Source organism: Elgaria multicarinata, chromosome 4 (assembly GCF_023053635.1).
Source record: "Elgaria multicarinata webbii isolate HBS135686 ecotype San Diego chromosome 4, rElgMul1.1.pri, whole genome shotgun sequence".
Lineage (NCBI taxonomy): Eukaryota > Metazoa > Chordata > Lepidosauria > Squamata > Anguidae > Elgaria > Elgaria multicarinata.
The window spans coordinates 69,103,362-69,124,961 of NC_086174.1; the positions used below are offsets into that span (position 1 = coordinate 69,103,362).

Below are 21,600 nucleotides of genomic sequence, written 5' to 3' on the forward strand. Positions count from 1 at the left end.
CCGATTGTTCTCACGTGGCTTATTTATCTTAATTCAGCTATTGTTCCTCCCTTGATACTGAGTATCTGGCTTTGACTCCAGCTTCCCCAGTAGACATGCTGAGCTCAATGAACCAGTAGCACAAACAGCTGGGAGAAGAAGGAACTCTTACGAGCAACATCTTGCCTTCGCCCCCCTAGCTTTCTAAGCATTTTAAAGCACTGAATACATGTATATTTGTTTATTTTAAAACAGAGCTTTGCTCTCTACACCAAAATTTATGAGATCTGGGGTGTAAGCACGGATAAACAGAAAGTGTGCCAACATGGTTAGAGCTGAGAGCCTGCCAAGGCTGGCAGCTTTCCGCATGATCTTCTATTGATAACAGCACTAGGAGATGATGCAGTCTGCATTTTATCTCTTGTCAGGTCACCGATCAGCACTCAACTACCTGGTTTTATTGCACAACATAGTATAAAAAGGTACCAACTTTTGCTTTGTCTGGACTGAAGCCGCACAGTGTCCTCTCTTTAAGGTCATTGTTCTGCCTCTTTTCTATTATCAGAATATTCGCCCTTCATTTTTATTTTGTTTGTTTAACATTTTCATCCTATATGCTAATAGCAACTCATTCTCCAAGTGCCTCTCCTTATGTGGCCAAAATGGCACCATCCACATGCAAGGAGGAGGCATCAGCAGGTTTGGGCTAGGAAAAAAAATACAGGGGAGAAACTCCCAAAGAATAACCCAATGAGGACTGAGCAGGCTCAGATGGCATGGAGTACTAAATGAAAGACCAGGGGGAGGGGGAATAAAATGGGGTGTCATGGAAAAGGGCATAGTTCAAACACCAACAGGAGCACTCTACACTGCAATATATCGCTGCAGGTCTCACTTATTAAAATTCTAATCTGCACTAGTGATAGTGGCCTTTTCTATTGCAGCACCCAGATTGTGAGTATCCTCCCTAGTGAAGTGTGTTTGGCTCCCTCTCTTTTAAGGTTTGGGTGTGCTGCTCACACCTTTTTATTCTGCTGAGCTTTTAAAGTTTTTAGGTTGGATTGTTTTAACCTACTCTTGGTTTTATGATAGGATTTTGATTTTAGAACATGCTCATTTGTTGTAGTGTATGTGTGTGTGTGTGTGTGTGTGTGTGTTATGCTTCTGTAAGACAGTTTATTTGCAAAGAAAAGCTAAGTAGACTTTTTTTCAATTAATCAATAAATTGTGAGTATAGCTCCAGGAGTAGTAACTGAATTAATCCAGAACACAAGGGTATGCAGTACATGAAATAAGGAAAGCTGTTCACAGGATCAGGAATTAAGCCACCAAATGGCTTTATCATCCCATAACTGTTCACTGGCCTGAAAGTAGAGCAGTGTTTCCTCCCTTTCTGTATTCACACAAGGTCTTTCCCTGTATGCAGAACACACAGCACACTTTGGGAGCTATTATTTTGATTACAACATGAAAGAGTCTAAGCTGTAGATGCCCTTGACATATAATTGAAATCCTAGTCCAAACAACACAGGTACAGGAAGCTACAGCTGTCTTATTCTAACCGATATCTCTCAACAAAGGTACAACAATTTCCACTCATCACTTTCCTTGATAGAACTTCACTTAACTTCCCAGTGAAAGTGACTTATAGCCCTTCATTCAGATTTATAAAGAGCCACATCTGCTCAGCTGTGGTGGCTAAGACCCATTTTGCACATAACGACAAACCATGGATTACCTATGCTTAGACAGGGCCAGACAAGAGCGAGCAAGAGCACTGCCTCCCACCTGCTCACTGCTTCCACTTTGCATCTGGTTTACCAAACAATCTAGGAACACCCATTCCTGGGTTGTTCAATCTGATGCGTGAACACAGTGCTTTGGGTTGTTGATTGAGAAATAACTCTCAGTTTTCACCAAACAGAAAACATGGGTTAAAAATCTCTGGTTGTTTTCCCCTCATCAACCCACAGTGCTGGATTCGGATGTTGCAGTTGTTTGCTAAATTGGATGCAAAGCAATGAGCAGGCAGGAGGCAGTGTGCTCTTTAACTTGTGGGCAACCCCGACAACCCATGGGTTGTTGTTGCAGGCAATCAGACAAGGAGGTTTCTGTACATGTGGGCTGATAGAAGTGTATATACACAATTAACTTTTCTAGACATAATCTGAAAAGCACATGGTACGCTTGCTCTGCATCCCAAAATTAATAGCAATGAGGAAACTCACTTTCACTGTGAGGAGCCTAAGGTTGACCGTGGACCATTAATTGAGTCAGTACCACTGACAGACTCTAGCTGGAGGCCAGAATGAAAGCCGGTGGATAGAAGTTAGCAAGTTCTTTAAGGAACCGTTTATTGTGAGGATGTGAGAAGAAAAAGAAACTTTCAATATCGTTGTGATTAGCCAATATGGCTAAATAAACTTTGATAGAGGGAAGAGCTAAACCTCTGGATTTCAATGAAGGAAGAAAGTCCAATATACTCAGTAGACCACAAGATTTGGGGTCCTGTTCTGTTGGAGCACTGCATGAGGCCTGGGTAGAAGGTTTGCATGAAGCAGTCATTATTTCCAGAACCTTGTTGGAGAACTGGGGAGGTTGCCCACTTTCCATATAGTGAGATGCAGAGTCTCCAGGTTTGGGCGCCTTTGGCAACAGCCAGAAGTGCAGGTTGGTTGATGTGTAGAGTTTTTTCCCAATGAGACTACAGTCTAATGATTGCGAATGAACCACACTGGGGTCCCCAGCTTTGAGGGATGCATCTGTGGTGACTGTTAGGGATGGATGGGGAGTCTGGAAGTTGAGTCCCCTAAAAGGTGTGTCGGAATTGTCCACCACTGAAGGGAACATCAGACTGGATCAGGAAGAGACAAGATGAGTCCAGGGTCTGTTTCTGGGTTGAAGATTCGTAGGAACCATGACTGGAGTGGTATCATACAAAGTTAGTGAAGTGGTGAAGGTCATGAGCTCAACAAGACATTGGATGCTGGTTGCTTGACATTAGCAGGCAGCCTCTACTTCCAATCAGAGGCATCGTAGGGTGTCTGCTCTGCCCTCTGGTAGGTAGGTGTGGGCTTGAATGGAGTTAAGCAGCGTCCCTAAGAATTGTTGTGTTCAAGATGGGATGAGACAGGATTTTTCTTTGTTGACCTGCAGGCTGAGAGATTCTAGAAGTGACAGGGTTGATGTTGGCACTGAGGCAGTAGGGAGAGCAGACTACAAAGAGCCAGTCGTCTATGTATGAAAAAACAATGACCCTCGAAGTCTCAAATGTGATATCACTACTGCCATACACTTGGTAAAGACTCTCGAAGCCGTGGCTAAGCTGAAAAGGAGAAGCCATGCACCCTGGATTGGCAACGAAGAAGAAAGAAAACTCAGAGAAGTTCAGAAAGTAAGAAAAGGGGAGAGAGAAAAGAACTTTGTTCAGCATCCATGAAGAGGCCAGTAGGATTTTTAGAGGTGGGAGGGGTTGCCAGAAGTTGAGAGAACATCCGAAATGTTGCAGACAAAAAGAAACTGAGAAGCAGACAGGAGCCATGCTCGGAAAGTGCATAGAGGAGGTGGGTGGGGCTCCAGTCTAAAGCTCTGTTTAGCTCTAGAATGTCCCAAATGGCTTGTTGAAGCAAGTGCAAAACCCATATGTGTGGGCACAGAGACCACAAAGAAGAAGATGAGCTTTACACCAGGTCCTTCGGTTGAACATATTTCAGTATTTCCCATCAATAGAAAGGCAGTTAATATTTCAAGAGCAACAGGCTCCTCTCCAGTTTGCATCAAGCGGACTTACAGCTTGAGTGTCCCTCCAGACCTACTGTGACCCATTATAACGCAGGAGAAGTGGTGTGCTTTCAAAAATTCATTGATTTTGAAAGCCTAATACCAAGGAAGATCCAATGGCTGCACACTTGCTGCAAGGAGGGATGTGTTTGTACTAAATTGTGCTAATCAAAAAGACCAATAAAATGTTAAACCACAAAGAGAGAGAGAGAGAGAGAGAGAGAGAGAGATTGTCATAATAAGCTCTTTTAAAGGACGGCCTGGCACCAATGCTCTAATTATGCATTATGGGGTAGGGGCTTAATGAAATTCAAAGCTGCATGCTTTTGCTCCCTCCCCCTGCCCCCAGTTTTAGTTAAGTCATTCCTAGATGTAGTCTTTTGCAAACAGTAGCTAAGGGGGCATCATAAAAGGTAAGGGGGCTTTCCGCCCTCCCCTCTGTAATTTGAGTTGGTTAACTAGCATTAGGCCTCCAACAGCATAGTTCTACAGAAGGTGTCACAGAGTACAGCTCTAGAAACATCTCTCAATATTGGCAAATCCAAAATAAGCCCAATATTGGTCTTGCCAAAGGGAAGTATACAAAAACCTGGCTGGCTGCCCATCTGTTCACCCTTTCTGAATCAGAAGACGTAGAATGTGAAATATAGATTCATTTCTGTTTGCATTCTTCCTGATGTGCGAGACAGAGCTGCATACGCCCACAAGCATACACATACCACCCAAAAATCTAACTTCCCCTTTCTTCGCCCATCTGATTTTTGTTTCTGAAAACCAGAGATGCAAACCCACCATCTATTCCCCCAAGGTCCTGCTCCATTACCACTAGAAAGCAATAGCTCAGTCTGAATCAGAGCTATATTCTCTAGTAAACAACAAGAAGCCTCCCTGCATGGAAAGAGAGAGACTCATAGGCTCCTGGGGAAAAGGGCTCATGTCAAACAGTTGCTCAACCCAGAAAACACACAGCAAATGTCAAAACATGACATCCTTTCCTTCCCGCCCTGCACAACAAAAGCATAATCTTTCACCTAAAACACACACACACACACACACACACACACACACACACACACACACACACGGGTCATCAACAATTCAGAACTCTCACAATGAGACACCCACTAGCTATTTAAAAGAAGAAGAAATCATGTAATGATATATTAAGCTGAAAATCTGAAGATAAATTAGAACTAAAGAGATATTTTCACCAAAAGGACAGAGACTGGATTCCACTGAAAGGTGGTTCAATTTCAATGAATGCTCTGAAATAGATAAACAATTTTGAAGCGGGTGGCTCGTCCTCCCACGCAACACATTATCTAAAGAGGTGGCTTATTCTTAACTTCTTTAGGGAGCAATCGTAAGCGTGTTTAGACGGAAAAAACATCCTACAACTCCCAGCATTCCCCAGCCAGCCAAGCTGGGAGTTGTAGGACTTTTTTTCTGTCTAAATATGCCTAGGTTTGCACCCTTGGACTAGAGTACTAATTGCTGAGTATGTGTCCTCTCCAATACTGCAGGGGAAGCTGTACTACTGTGAACTTTGGGGTTGACAGAAATACAGGCGGATCAGACTGGGAGCCCCATCGAGAGCATCTGGATTAAAATAAATGGGGCAAGAAATAAAAAGAACATGATAATTGGAGTCTACTACCGACCACCCAATCAAGGAGAAGACGAGGATGAAACTTTTGAGAAACAAATTGCCAGTGTTTCAAGGAAGTGTGATGTAGTAGTGATGGGGGACTTCAATTACCCTGATATCTGTTGGGAGACCAATACTGCCAAAAGGGGCCCCTCCAAGAAATTCCTGACATGTGTGGGTGATAACTTTCTCCTACAGAAAGTGGAGGAAGGAACTAGAGGATCGGCAATCCTTGACTTGATATTGACCAACAGGGATGACTTAGTGGATAAAGTGGCAGTTACGGGAACTCTGGGGAAAAGTGACCACATTATACTTGAATTCTTGATTATGAAGGAGACAAAAGTTGAGTGTAGCCATACAAGTACTCTGGATTTTAGGAAAGCTGATTTTAATTAACTAAGAACTATGATAAGTAAGGTCCCATGGCAAATGAGCCTAATGAGAAAAGGAGTGCAGAATGGGTGGGAGTATTTAAAAAAGGAAATTTTAAAGGCACAGTTACAAACAATTCCAACAAAGAGAAAAGATAGAAGACAACAGAGGAAACCAATGTGGCTCCACAAAAAGCTTAGAGATGACCTGAAAACAAAAAGGGATACATATAGGAAGTGGAAGGAAGGCCAGGCTACAAAAGAAGAGTACAGACAAGTGGCGCAGAAGTGCCGAAATGGCGTCAGGAAGGCTAAAGCTCAGAATGAGCTGAGATTAGCGAGGGATGCTAAAAGCAATAAAAAGGCTTTCTTCAGATATGTGAGTAGTAAAAGACAGAGGAAAGAAATGGTGGTTCAACTGCTTAATGAGGATCGCAAATTGATAACAGATGACAAAGAAAAGGCTGAAGTGCTCAGTTCCTACTTTGCCTCAGTCTTCTCCCAAAAGCAGGTCTATGACCCCCCTGGAAAAAGTGAAGCAGAAGTTGAGGGGGCAGGATTACAGTTTGAGATTGATAAACAAATGGTCAAAGAACACCTAATTTCCTTGAATGAGTTCAAATCTCCAGGGCCCGATGAACTGCATCCTAGAGTAATGAAGGAGCTAGTGGAAGAACTCTCAGAACCTTTGTCTATTATCTTTGCAAAATCATGGAAGACGGGTGAGGTGCCGGACGACGGGAGGAGGGCTAACGTTGTTCCTATCTTCAAAAAGGGCAAAAAGGAAGAACCTGGGAACTACAGACCAGTCAGTCTGACATCCATCCCTGGGAAAATTCTGGAGCAGATTATAAAGAAGTCAATCTGTAAACACCTTGAAATCAATGCGGTGATCACTAGAAGCCAACATGGATTTGTCAAGAACAAATCCTGTCAGACAAATTTGATCTCATTTTTTGATAAGTTAACCTCCCTTGTGGACCGTGGGAACGCTGTGGACGTCATATATCTTGACTTCAGCAAAGCTTTTGACAAAGTACCACATGACATTCTGATTAACAAACTAGCTAAAAGTGGGCTAGATGGAACAACTATTTGGTGGATTCACAGTTGGCTACAGAATCGGACTCAAAGAGTACTTATCAATGGAACCTTCTCAAACTGGGGAGAGGCAACGAGTGGGGTGCCGCAGGGCTCAGTCCTGGGCCCAGTGCTCTTCAACATTTTTATTAATGATTTGGACGAGGAGGTGCAGGGAACGCTGATCAAATTTGCAGATGACACAAAATTGGGTGGGATAGCTAATACCCTGGAAGATGGAAACAAACTTCAAAGTGATCTTGAGAGGCTGGAGTGCTGGGCTGAAAACAACAGGATGAAATTTAATAGGGATAAATGCCAAGTTCTACATTTAGGAAATAGAAACCAAAGGCACAGTTACAAGATGGGGGATACTTGGCTCAGCAATACTACAAACGCGAAGGATCTTGGAATTGTTGTAGATCGCAAGCTGAATATGAGCCAACAGTGCGATATGGCTGCAAGAAAGGCAAATGCTATTTTAGGCTGCATTAATAGAAGTATAGCTTCCAAATCACGTGAGGTACTGGTTCCTCTCTATTCGGCCCTGGTTAGGCCTCATCTACAGTATTGCGTCCAGTTCTGGGCTCCACAATTCAAGAAGGACGCAGACAAGCTGGAGCGTGTTCAGAGGAGGGCAACCAGGATGATCAGGGGTCTGGAAACAAAGCCCTATGAAGAGAGACTGAAAGAACTGGGCATGTTTAGCCTGGAGAAGAGAAGATTGAGGGGAGACATGATAGCACTCTTCAAATACTTGAAAGGTTGTCACACAGAGGAGGGCCAGGATCTCGTCTCGATCCTCCCAGAGTGCAGGACACGGAATAATGGACTCAAGTTAAAGGAGTCCAGATTCCAGCTGGACATCAGGAAAAACTTCCTGACTGTTAGAGCAGTGCGACAATGGAATCAGTTACCTAGGGAGGTTGTGGGCTCTCCCACACTAGAGGCCTTCAAGAGGCAGCTGGACAAGCATCTGTCAGGGATGCTTTAGGGTGGATTCCTGCATTGAGCAGGGGGTTGGACTTGATGGCCTTGTAGGCCCCTTCCAACTCTGCTATTCTATGATTCTATTATTCTATGACTAGTTACACCCAGGCAACTTCCTCGGCTGCCTCAGGCCAGACTAAGGCCATAGCTAGACCTAAGGTTTATCCCTGGATCGTCCAGGGGTCAAACCTGTTCATCTAGGTGACACACAGGGGATCCAGTGCTCAGGCAGGGGTGAACCCTGGATGATCCCAGGATAAACCTTAGGTCTAGCTGTGGCCTAAGTTTGTTACTCCCTTATCTGCTGTTCGTCAGGCTAGTTTTCTTCTTTTTCTAGCTGGTTCTCCTACCAGCCATGCTTTAAAAGAGAAGCAATAGCTACACATAAAAGGGGGTCAGACAAGTTACCAATGGTCACGTCTCCTGTTGCCCCTCATTCCATCCCATGCTAATTTATTCCCTCTTGATGTTGTTTCTTTCTCTTATCTCAAGTACTGCTGCATTTTGCTATATGAGAGCAGTAACAGTCTACTGCAGCAGGGTCATCTGTAATGCAGAGGGATGGAAGCCCTTCACAAGCCTAACTAATGACCCAGCTAGGAGTACATGTGAAAATATGTACGGAAAAACCTGCTGCGTTGCTCCAATCATGGGCTTGCTGCCAATCCTTCTATTTCCCAAGTATCAAATAAGTGAACGATGGCTGCAACCTTTAATTGGTTTAATCAGTGGATTAATCAGCTAAAGCTTTAGGACCAATTTTAATCAGTGAGGGCAAGCATTAATTGCTAGGGTTGACAATTAAAGGACATGCTTTTTGAGGCTATTTTGGTTCTGGTGTGTTACTGTAATGAAATGAATAAAATATTTTAAAAATAGTGTTTCCTTCTAACTATGACCAATTGTTTTTTGTTTATTAAATTGTGATTAATTTAATAAACATAATTGTGAATAATTTTGTTTATTAAATTATTACATTTTGTTTAATAAATTGTTTATTAAATTGTAATTGTGAATTACAGTTCCTTCAATATCTGAAAGAGACACCTTTGAGATATATTCGAGACTAAAGGGGAAGCTCTGGTAATTTGTTTCAGCAAAACCAGCAGAGAGTCTTGAGGGTCTTCAAGTCTAACACATTTCTTGAGGTATAAGCATCCAAGTGCCAAAGTATACTTTGTCAAATACATGAAGTGTTATCTTCAGTTGGCAGATTATTGTAATATACTCAAGTGCCAATATGGGGTAGTGGATGGAGTTACATGGGGGTTGGGGACAGCGCAAGTTCAAATTCCTGCTCAGCCACAAAGCTTAATGAGTGACCTTGGGCCAGTCATGAGGGTAAAGGGGGATTGACGTATGCTGCCTTGAGCTCTGGAGGAAAATGTTAGTAACAGAATACACACAGATAGCCCAGTCAGGGAGAATATTATAATGAAGAGAGGCCTGGTGGTCCAGCAAAATAGGTGTATCACATGACATTATGGCGTGGTTCACACATAACGCTAACCAATGGTTTAGTTAACCCATGGCTTTATTTATTTATTTATTTATTACATTTCTATACCGCCCAATAGCCAGAGCTCTCTGGGCAGTTCACAAAAATTAAAAACATTCAAAGTATAAAACAACAGTATAAAACCATAATATAAAATACAATATAAAAGCTCAACCAGATAAAAAACAGCAGCAATGCAAAATTACAAATTTAAAACACCTAGTTAAAATTTATTTATAGACTGTTAAAATGCTGGGAGAATAAAAAGGTCTTCATCTGGCAAACCTCCTTAGGGAGCTCATTTCAGAGCTGGGGTGCCACAGCAGAGAAGGCCCTCCTCCTGGTAGCCACTTGTTGCCCTATGCAGGGGTTGTCTGGCAAACCATCAAAGAAACCACCATTTGATTTCACAATCTCTCAATTGTTTCTTTCCCTCCTGCTTTGCCTGCTTTCTCCTTGTATCCCAAATACCATGATGCTGTAGTATTGGCATCTAGACCAGCTGAGTTTTTTAACCACTTGCCCACCACCTCTGTAGCCTGGCAAAACAAACCCATGAAAAACGAGTTCTGCATTCACAGGTAACAAAAAAAACGTGGTTTAAACAACCCACAGTTCACAGATTCTCTTTCTGGGTTGTTTGTGGTTAATGAACCGTAGTTTGTTAGTGTGACTGCATTCACATATCACAACAACCCAGAATTTAACAACCCATTCCATGGGTTAGGGCTATGTGCAAACCAGGCCTATGCTACACAGCATGGAATTAAACAAGATAAAAAGTCAAAAGAGTAAGAGTCTTCACAAGAATACTCCTCACATATTGAGGGAGGAGCAGGTCTTGCTCAGTGGTCACAGCCCTTACTGCCATATCCCTTGATACACCAGCCATGTCTCCCACAGCATTTAGTGTTCGTGAGAAAAGTCCCTAGGCAGGTACAGCTTCTTACACCGGGGGGGGGGGATTTTGGGCCAATCAGGGTTCGCCCCATGTGTGAAAGAGTTCTATGGGGCATACACTGGTACCAGCTCAGGGGCCCTTTCTTATATACAATGGATGTAAGGGTGGCAGAGGCACGGCCACTGAGCCAATGTGTGTGGGGGACTAGCCCATGCAGCTCTGCAAACCCTGCACGTGTCCTTTAAATGTGTGAGAGGGTTTCACTGAACCTCCCTAATAGATCAAATTAGAGCAGGAATGATCCGTTCCTAACTGGCAATGAATGGGGAATGCAAGATAAAAATTGTACATAAACATCTAAAGAGAGAAAAGTTGCTTTTGGAAGTGAGCTAACCATCCCCAGTCTGACAGCGTAAAATCTATGAATGAATTCCAGCTTCACACTGGAAAATCCCTTTGAAACGCTTTTGTTCAGGTATGCCAACTTTCTATTCCAGAGTGTTCAAGGGAACTGAAATGTTTCCCCACCATTTTATGAGTGTTGCCATTTTTAATGACCAACTTGCATCCATTTACTCTCTTGTGTTGAGGCAGTCTGATTTGTCCTTTGTAAATGGCAGAAGGGCATTATTGGCACATGGTATCATGTGAGCAGATGAGCAAGTTATAAGATGAGAAGCATTACTTGATGATAATGTTACTTATGCCATAATAGATATGTTAGTCTGTAAGGTGCTGCCAGGCTCATTGGTTTTCTCTGAGATATTGAAGTTTGAATAATATGCAAATATACTAAAAACTGAATTAATTAATTGATTAACTGGTAGAAAAGGTACATATTTATCAAATAAAAGCTCTTTAATTGGCCAACAGCACTAAATTTTACATGCCTGAGCTTCATTCCTACACTTGTAAGTTGCATGCCATGGAACTCTCATTTTTCTTTTAAATGAATTTTCTAGCTCTCTTGGCTCATCAATAAAAGCTGAAAGATATAACAAGATCCCTAATGGCAAGAGACTCGTCCTTAGGATGCTGAATTACCAGAGTGCATAGGTCCGTTTTACTCAAAGGAAGCTACAAATGTGTGTGCTGTGAGAAATAAATCCAACACCTATGTATAGTTTTGCTAACTTAGCGTCAGTTCAGGTGACTGAAACATCTTTAGGATACCATATGGCAAGTACTTCTCAGTGGTGCTGCTCCCGCTCCCCCACCTTTACTCCGTCAATGTGAGTCTTAAGATCGGCCTTTGAGGCTCTGTTCTCTGTCCTGTCCATACACGAGATCAGGCAGGCACCAAGATTGTGGAACACACTTCCGGTGGAGATCCGCTGGGCTCCCTCTCTGCCTGTCTTTAGGTGGCGAGTATATTCCACCAGATTTTTAATGTATGACCTGCTGTTTAGAGTTTTAAATCTGCTATTGGCTGTAGCTTTTGGGTTTTGTACTGCTGTCTTCTGGATGTCTTTAACTGTTGCTGTTTTTACTTCCGCAATGGATTTATTATTTTAATTTTGTTTTGATGCATTTTTATTCTTTTTTTCTGTAAGCCACTTTGATTGTTCCAATAGAAAAGAGAGATGTATATAACAAAAAGATTTTCCACAATTCTTTTATCCCACATTGTTTTGAAACTTCTTGGGTTGGCATTCATTGAACCTCAGTTCTCTGCTGTTATAGCAAGCCAGTGGAATCCCAAAAAAGGCAAATAAAAAGACAGTTCACACAACACAACAACCCATACTTAACGTTGAGCATGGCTTGAGTGTGGATTCACACGGAACCATGAATTGTTGTTGAGCTGTGGGTTATGTTGTGTGAACCCAGCCATGCCAACAAACTACGGTTTGTTAACCACGAACAATCCACAATTCACAACCCAACAACAAGCCATGATTTGTTATCCACAGTCAACCCATACATAATCATGGGTATGGGTTATGTTGTGTGAACTCAATCAATGTTGTGTGAACCCAGTCAATGTGTTTTTCAGCCACTCTAGTTGGGGAAGGGAGTTTGACATCTGAAAACAAAGCATGCCAATTCTGACTCCATTTTCCACCTATTTCTGATAGTGTAGCATAAGGGGTCTTTTGCCACCTTACCTAGAGATGCCAGGGATTAAATCGAGCACTTCCTGCACACAAAGCATGAGCTATGGCTTACATTGTTTGTGAATGCGCTATAAGAGTTGAGCCTTAACCATTTTCTACAAGGAAGGGAGTGTTGGGCCAATGCTTATGAACAAGCAGTTGCATGGAAGGCAAGTTAAATTGCTTCCATGGCAGCACCCTCGTCTGGCAAACCCTATGACCATCATGGGATTGCCACATTGAACTGACAAGTTTTTCCCCAGCTACCTATAATCTTCTTTGAGGCACATTAAATCCACCATTTGACATGTATTACAAGCCCTACAGGGAAGCAAATTAAAGCAGCCTTCACATAGCCAAGCCTATAATCTGCAGGTAGGGCTGCCTAACTAGACAGGTAGTCATTCATTCAGATGGGTAATAAAAACTTCTTGCTATTTTGCTGTGACTATCTGTTCAAGAAGGGGTTTGAAATCTTGCAAAATGTCTGAATTGATGGGTCCAGTAAAATATATAACTTAACTTATCCTGTGTCACTGTTAAGATGGGCAACCTTCGCTTCATAAATGCTGTGCAGAGCAATTTTGAATTGAGTGATTCAGAAAATAATTGGTATGTATGAACCAACTTTTATGGAAGGCAACTGTCAAACACCTAAAGACACAAAGAGTGAGTAATAGTTACTATTAACTTTCTTATATGTGATTCTATATAGCCTTGTATGTTGTGCAGCTTTTAAAACTGAAATAAAGAATATTTTGCAGGGGTGGGTTAGGAGATAGCTCTATAGTCCAGATTGCTTTCATTTCATTTAAACCAGTGGTGGGAAACCAATCAATGTAGACAATGCTGAGCTAGATGGACCAATGGTCTTATTCAGTATAAAGCAGCTTCCTATCACAACTTGCCCTTCATTCAGGTTTATTTGCATCTTTCAAATGGCTGCAGCAGTGATAGGCAACCTGGTGTCCTCCAGTTATTTTGGACTACCACTCCCAAAATCCATGACCATTGGCCATGCTGGCTGGGGATTTGGAGTCCTTGGAGGACACATGTTGTCTACCCCAGGGTGTGTGTGTGTGTGTGTGTGTGTGTGTGTAAATAGGGAGATATTGTTGAGACACACATTTGATAGTGACTTTATCTTTTGCTCTGGAGAGGCATAAAACAGTCAGGAGGAATGAGGTGGAAAGTGTTTCAGCCAGACCACCATGGGACTACTTGGGAAAAGCTCCATTCATATGTAATATTTAATTTATTTATTTATTTATTTATTACATTTTTATACCGCCCAATAGCCGAAGCTCTCTGGGCGGTTCACAAAAATTAAAAATTAATTCACAACCTGATGACAATGGCAATGATACACAGATCTGCCCACACCCCTTTTCTTTTAAAAGCAGGAATTAGCATTCTCAGGATTGTAATAAAAATAACAACCCTTGGACAATAAGGTAAGAGGAAGGAAAGGTCAGAAGACCTGTAACTAACATAAGCAGGCAAAAAAATAAAGCATAGTACACCAGAGACTTAAACCAGGAACACTGTGCTGTGTCACTGGGACCTAGCTTAGTGAACTACCATGGGAGGTCTGTGTTTAGGCTTCAGACCACTTCACATGGAATACATGTGAACAAGAGCAGCCTCTGCGATTGATGGCTAGTATGAAGCTTTGGGATTGGACAGATAGTGTAAACACTGGGAGCCTAGTATTTGCCTTTGTCTTGTAAACAAGGCAGTACCTTCTGCCCACTGCACAGCAAGATTCAATTTTCCCTACTCCATCCACTGATCTCAGGTTCTCCCATCTGGAAAACATGCCATCCAGGTCTAGATTTGGGTACAGCCACCCACAGATCTGCTAGTCCCGACAGTACATTAATTGTCTATCTAGCCTTTCAGAGCAGGCACCTCAGATGGTTCAGAGTTGTTGTGGCTACATGGTCACTCTCCTGTGGTTTTACTTGGGAAATTGTACTCAGGACATGATGCAGTGAGTTTCCCACAATTTCCTCCCTTCCTCCCACCTGCCTGCCTGCCTTCACTCCTTTTCTGTTAAAAACAGGGATTAGCATTCTCAGGACTGTAATAAAAATAACAACCGTTGGACGATAACCCAGGGATGCATGGCAAATTAAATTTTGTAGCAAAGTTTCCTCATCAATGAGGAAACATTACCGGGGGGGGGGGGGAATCTAATAATGCAAAACTGATTACCCAGGTACCCCAGCAAACATTGAAACAGGCACAGCTGTCTTACTAACTCAAATTCATTCCTCACTTCCATACATCATTAGACTTCTTATCCAGTAGAGTTTTAATAAACAAGCCTTTTCAATATTGTAGCCAACAGTAAGGAGGGTAAAGCCTTAGTTTAGTTGTAGACCACATATTTTGCATGCAGAAAGTCCCAGCTTCAGTTACCAGTATCTCAGGTAAACAATTTCAGGTAGCAGAACTGTAAAGACCTCTGCCTGAGATGCTAGACCTGGGATGGGGAAACTGTGCCTCTCCAGATGTTGTGGGACTCCAAGGCCAGATCTACACCAAGCAGGATATAGCACTATGAAAGCGGTATATGTTATGTGTCCTGGGCCCCAATAGTTGTCAGTGCACTTCAATACCACTATAAAGCAGTAGTGTGGCTCCTGCCTCTTATATACTGCTTTCATATTGCTTTCATAGTACTATATCCTGCTCGGTATAGATCTGGCCCAACTCTCATCAACCCCAGCCAGCATGGTCAATGGTTAGCGATAATGAGAATTTGTATCCCCAAACAGTATAATTTATTTGGCCACAGATAAATTCTGATGAGGAGTTAAATAGCACTGAGGATAAGATGGTACCCTGCAGCACCCCACAGCGTAATTGTTGGAGTGCCAAGGAACAGGCACCCAATGCTAGCTTCTGGAACCATCTCCACAAGCAGGAGTAGAACCACTGTAAAGCAGTGCTTTCAACTCATGAAGACAATCCAAAAGAATACTGTGAACATTGGCATAAAAAGCTGATGAGAGATAAAGTAGGATCAACAGAGCCATACTCCCTGTCTTTCTCTCTCACAAGTGCTAATCAATCAGGACAATAAAAGCACATTCTGTCCCAAACTCAGGCCTACACCCAGAATGGGTCATAGAATCATAGAATAGTAGTTGGAAAGGGTCCTATAAGGCCATCAAGTCCAACCCCCTGCTCATGATAATCAATGTCCTCCAAGAACATCTGTGCACAGCAGGATGAACTGTGGCTCAGTGGCAGAGCACTTGCATTGCATGCAGAAGGTCCCAGGTTCAATACTTGACATTGCCAAATAGGGCTGCAAAAAATCCTTCCCAAAGCCCTGGAGAGTCTCTGCGAGCCAGTGCCAACAATACTGTCTTAGATAGACCAATGGTCTGACTTGGTGTAAGGCTTCCTATACCATCTCAAGGACCTTGCCCAAAAAAGGGTATTAAGTGACCAGGCTGCAGTAGATATAAACCTTCAGATCCAGGGAGGGCTTTTTCTTAAGTGGATACACTACCATGTCCTTCAAGGCAGCAGGCACCACTTCCATTGTGCATTCATCACACCCTGGCTCCACCTGGTCAGACCCTCCCAGCTAGCTCAAATAAGCCAGGAAAGGCAACTGTCAAAAGAGCATGGCATAGGCCAAAAGCTACAAGTGTCTCGTCCAGGTCCTCAGGCCTCAAAAACTGAAACCAATCCCATTCCGCATGACCAAACAGTGCATTAGACACTGACACCTCACCAGATAATGTTCTAAAAGCAGCGTTCAAGTCAACATGAAGCTGAGCAATTTTATCCTCCAAGTGACTTGTAAAATTATCACAGCAGGCTTCAGAGGTGAGGACAGGACGGAGGTGAGATAAGAACTGGGGATGTCGTGGCCCAATGCTCATTCTCATTCAATAGGCTATACTAGCCCTCAGCTAGTGTTTGTACAAAACTATTAAGAATATAACATGATCTTATTAAATATTTCTATCTCTTTGTAAAGAAAAGACTAATGAAAATGAAATCATTTTTAAAAAATCTTTGTATTTCATCTTTATCTTAATTCTTTTGTACACCACCCTATGATTTGACAATGAAAGGTGGCATATAAATATTATAAATAATTAAGTAATATTAACAATGCAAGAAAAACCACAGAGGACTTGTCAGAGCCAGATTGAGGGGTAGGCAGCAGGTACCAGGCTTGGGCGGGTACCAGGCTCAGGAGCCAGCTGTCACAGGCTACTGCACACAAATTTCTTGTGCAAATAAATTGGGCACCATAGTTATGAAATTTATTTATTTATTTATTTATTACATTAATATACCGCCCCATAGCCGAAGCTCTCTGGGCAGTTTACAAAAGTAGCATATTGCCTAGGTTCAATAACGAGTTGAAGGAGGGCAAACAAGCTAAGATTAAATCTAAACAAGATGGAAGTGCATTTGGTCAGTAGAAAGCCTGGCTTCGGAATTGGGATTCAACCTATTCTGGAAGGGGCTGTACTCCTCCTGAAAGATCAAGATTGGAAGTGATCCTTGATCCTGCACTGTCCATGGAGTACATTTGAACAACCATGTATATTGCTCCAACTGCAACTATTCCTGAATCCATCTGATCAGACATTTATCCATTTAGCCTTGGTTATATCATAGTTAAACTACTGGAACTTACTCTACATAGGACTACCCTTGAAGAATGCCTAGAAGCTTCCAGAAATGCAGCAGCTAGGCTGCTACCTGGGGCACAGTATTGTGATCATATCACCCCTGTACTGAAAGATCTGCACTGGTTGCCAGTTTGTTTTCCCAGGTCAATTCAAGGTGTTGGTCTTAATCATCAAGCTTAATTGTTAACAGCGTTGGGCTTTGCTATCTGAGGGAACACCATTTGCATTGAGAACCTGTCCAGTTATTAAGAACTGCAGGACAGGCAGGCAGAAAAGGGCCTTCTCCTGTATGGTTGCCCAGTTTTGGAATGCATTCTCTTCATAGCTAGGATTGTTCCCCACTCTCTCAGCTTTTCATAACGGAGTTAAGATATATCTTTTTAACTAGGCTTTATTAAACTGTAAGTAGTGGTGTTAAAGTAGGGTGACCATATGGAAAGGAGGACAGGGCTCTGTACTGACCAGATACAAAAGGTGGCAGGGCTCCTGCAGCTTTAACTGTTGTGTTGAAGAGGGAATTTCACCAGATGCTGCATGCATACAAATGACACCTGCTGAAATTCCTTTTTCTATATGTTAAATATACAGGAGCTCTGTCTTCCTTTCCAAATGTTCACCCTAAAGTTGTTTTAATATTGTGTTAATGCTCTTGGCAACATTTGTAGAAAGGGGGTATAAAAATATTAATAAGTAAGTAAATGGGCTACAAATGAAGAATAAAAAAAAGAGGCATTCAAAAACTGAACATATGAAGGAGACACCATTTGGTCTAGAGCTGGTCCTGAAGCTCATCACCCAGGTACTTTAAAATTTGGTGATAACTCAAGAATGTGGACATTTTTTCATCCCTCACCATGGCTGACACTTAGTAAAAAAAAAAAAGTTAAGAATCTCCATTGATTTTGCAACAGGTCTTATATTTAAGAAATTTTGATTATAATCCTACACATACTTTGTGAAGGTCATACTGAAATTAATGAGATTTACTTTTGAGTAAAGACATCTAGGCTTTGTGTTAAAGAAAAGATCACTTATAATCACCGGAACATCGTGGATACCTTCACATTTTATATGACACAATTTTTAAACAATTGAAGAATAGGCATGGCTGCATGGGAGCAAATGTGTGCACTGCCTCCCACCCACTTGCCACTTCTGCTTTCCAAAACAACTCAGGAATGCACTGTTCCTGAGTTGTTATCATGACATCTGAATGCAGAACTCCGGGTTGTTTAGGGGTTAAACAATTGTTGGGTTAACTTTGGGTTATTCAACCCCTAAAAAAGCAGAAGCCTGGATTTGGATGTCACAATAACAACCCAGGAACAACCTAGGCTGTTGATTGAAAGCAGAAGCAATGAGTGCCAGGAGGCAGCATGTTTACTGCTGCTTATCCCCCAACAATTCATGAGCCTATTGCCTTCCTCCACCCCCTTGTTTTATTGGGTGGTTTGTGAGGGACAGCTCTATTGCAATTTGATTGTTTCTACTTTTAAAAAGGCCAACACAAAATTTAATCAGAAAAAAAGAGTGGCTAGTCTCAGGGAGTTTGTGCCTAAGCATGAGTTTTGCTTTGACTCCTTTTCCCTCCCCTTTCGTTTTCTTTATGTACTCTACATTCTAGCTGTCTAGCAAGGACATTTTGAAGCTTTCTGCACAGTGTTTCTTGTTGCTTTGAGGCAGCTCTGTGAATATGCACCCAGAAGTTACTAGTCTGCAAAAAAAGTTACTAGATGTCTGGGGGCTGGCAGGATAGGGACAAAGAATTTTGTTTCTCCTCCAGCAGTCCAGTCCACACTTACATGGGATTCTTTGTTGTCTATATCATCTAGGTAAGTGCTTCCCTAGAGACTAATAGGTTTATTATAGTTCAAGTTTCTATGGACTAGAGTCCACTTCATCAGATGGACTAATCCTTGAAAGCTTAAGCCACAATAAATCTTTTAAAATTTACGTACCACAAGACTCTTTTTTAAAACATTAATTGAATGAAGGCTCTTTTTATTCAAATTATTACCTAATGCTAAGATGGAAAGCATCTTAGTAAAAGAAAAAATCCTGAACATGCAATTATCAATGCAGCTTGTAACTATAATTCACTATATGATGGGGCAGCTTTTCTTATTTTGATGTCATTTAAATCTCACTGAACATTTGGTGGGGGAAGGGGAGGTATGTATGTTATTTCAATATCTTAAACATCACAAACCAGTCTTTACAAAGGCTGGCATTTAAAAGCCAATCTTGCCAGTGTCTGGTTCTGATATTGCAAACCCCATCTGAATACAAACACTTATCAAAACCTCTCATTTGAGAGCACAGCATGTGGCTCAAGGAAAAGCAAATTTCAGCACAGTAAAATGGACTTGCCAATACAACAAACTGTACCATGTACTTTTCCTTTTTAAAGAAGGCCCACAAGTCTCATCAAATGACCTTTTACATCCTATTGGCTACTTCATATCAAAATATTACTGCACTTTTCAGGAAATTATAACTGAACAGAGACAGTCATTGAACCAATGCACAAATACCAGCAGACCAAAGTGGGTGAAGGCCACAGTCAAAAAGGGTTGGGGAACCTGACCAGCAAATTATCAAATCTCCTTGAAATGAAAGAAGGGTAGAAACAACAACCCAGTGCTACAGATACTGCTTGATAATGTATCATATTGTCTATGGTGGTTAGCTGGAGTAGCAGGAAAAGCTCACAGAAGAGGACCTTCCTGACTGCTCGTTCCCTTTCTCCTGAGTTTTTGGGCTTTAACAACCCAAAGTCTGGATCACACAGGTTTCTTGATATTATTTTTAAGAAGTGGAAACATGATAGCAAAAAAAGAGAAAAAAGTCTAGATAAAAATTCATTCAGGTTTTCCCTAAGCCTGGCACTACAGGTCAATGAGGTCTTTCTCAAAAACACCTAAAGCCTCCCCCACCCTTTCCTCTTCCTCCCTTCCTTGTGTAAATGAGACAGTTGCTACCAGGTACATCTTTGCAATGCTGGATATTCCATCCCCAAGCTATATTAGATAGGAAGGTTAAAATCAAAATTCCTTAGATGTGACAAAGAGCGTGAGAGTAGGAAAGAAAAAATATTTTGCTGCAAACCCCCTCTCCCTCCTCTGCTCCCCAACCCTTCAGCACGGAACAAAACAAGGGGCTTCATTCCAGTCATTGCCTTCTCTCCTATATATCCTCCTGGATGACAGACAGACTGTAGACAAAAACACATAAACGCACAGGGGTGGGGGGGAGGAGGGAATCAGGTGGTCCATCAGAACAAAAGAACACAAATCAGAAGCCACCTGGCTCCCTGCGTGCCACATACACCCCATCTCTTCCCACCCATCCCTACCCCAAATCACTTCCACCCACACCTCTGTGCAACCCGCATTTGCTGAATTCAATGATCGCATACTCTTCTCTTCCCCAATCCCCTTTATTTATTTATTTATTTATTTTTAAAAAACATATAGGAAATCTCTGCTGATCAAGAAATACTCCTCCCTACCTCAAGAGGAACACAAACAAATAAATAAATAGCTGAGCTGGACCATCTGACATAGATGGGGAGGGGAGGTTATACAGCAGCCTTCTCCAACCCGGTGGCTCTCCAGATGTGCCGGACTACAACTCCCATCACTCCCCATGCTGCCCAGGGGATGATGGGAGTTGCAGTCCAACACCACATCTGCAGACTGCCAGGTTGGGGAAAGCTACTTATAGGCATCAGCACGACCGATCTTCCTCTCCCGCCCATACACACGGATCCTGCATCCTCCTGTGAGGCGGGAAGAAGAGGACTGACTACCCGAAGGGGATGAGATGGTTGGAGGGGAGGGAGGGAGAGAAAGAAAGAAAGAAAGAAAGAGATGGGGGAGGGCAGACAGATCCAGTTTCCACACCGCAACTAATCGGGGTGGATGGCTGCAATTCATAGGGGGGAAGGCAAATGTCTTACCTCCCCAGCGCGCAGCAGACCAGCCAGGCAGAGCCACCAGCACTCGTCCTGTGTGGCTTCCGCCTCGCCAGCCAGCCAGTCTGCCTGCCGTCGCTCCTCCCGACAAGCCCAGCGTCCAGAGTCTGTCTGTGTCTCCGTCTCTCGGTCGTGCTGCTGCTGCTGCTGCTGGGCCTGACTCCCCTTTCACGTGATGCAACCACATGACCCAACATGTTACTCGCTCCCCCCCAACTCCAGCTTTGTCCCCTCCTCTTCTCTCCTGATCTCTTCTGCAGTAGCAAAGGAGCGAAATAACAAACAAAGCAGGGATTAGTAGCGCCCCAGAATTATTGCAGTGCCCAGGGATCAGGCCAGAAACATACGAAAGAAAAGCAAAGAGGATCGCGTCTCTAAGCGCGTGCAGAGTGCGGTTGGTTGGTTTTCTTCCTCAGCACAGAGTCAATACATTTCTCCATCTGCATGGAAATAGAGGCCTCCAGATCAAGCCCTGGCCTGGTACTAAGTCAATTTCGTTTAAACCTATTATTTCATTATATTAGAATCTTGCTGTTTTTTCGTAGTAAAAGAGGATTCTATTTTATTGTTTGTAATTTATCACTGCATTGAGCATTTGTGACACCTTA

At 42.5% G+C, this 21,600-nt stretch overlaps 1 protein-coding gene across 1 annotated transcript in view; it reads right to left on the reverse strand.

The window, feature by feature from the left end:
* The window catches only part of TULP4 (TUB like protein 4), a 133,652-nt gene extending 112,508 nt beyond the window's left edge, over positions 1-21,144 (reverse strand). Inside the window, exon 1 of the mRNA XM_063124498.1 lies at positions 20,978-21,144. The gene's annotated coding sequence lies outside the window, so the exon portion shown is untranslated. The remainder of the gene's footprint in view (positions 1-20,977) is intronic.
* Positions 21,145-21,600: the final 456 nt, after the last annotated feature.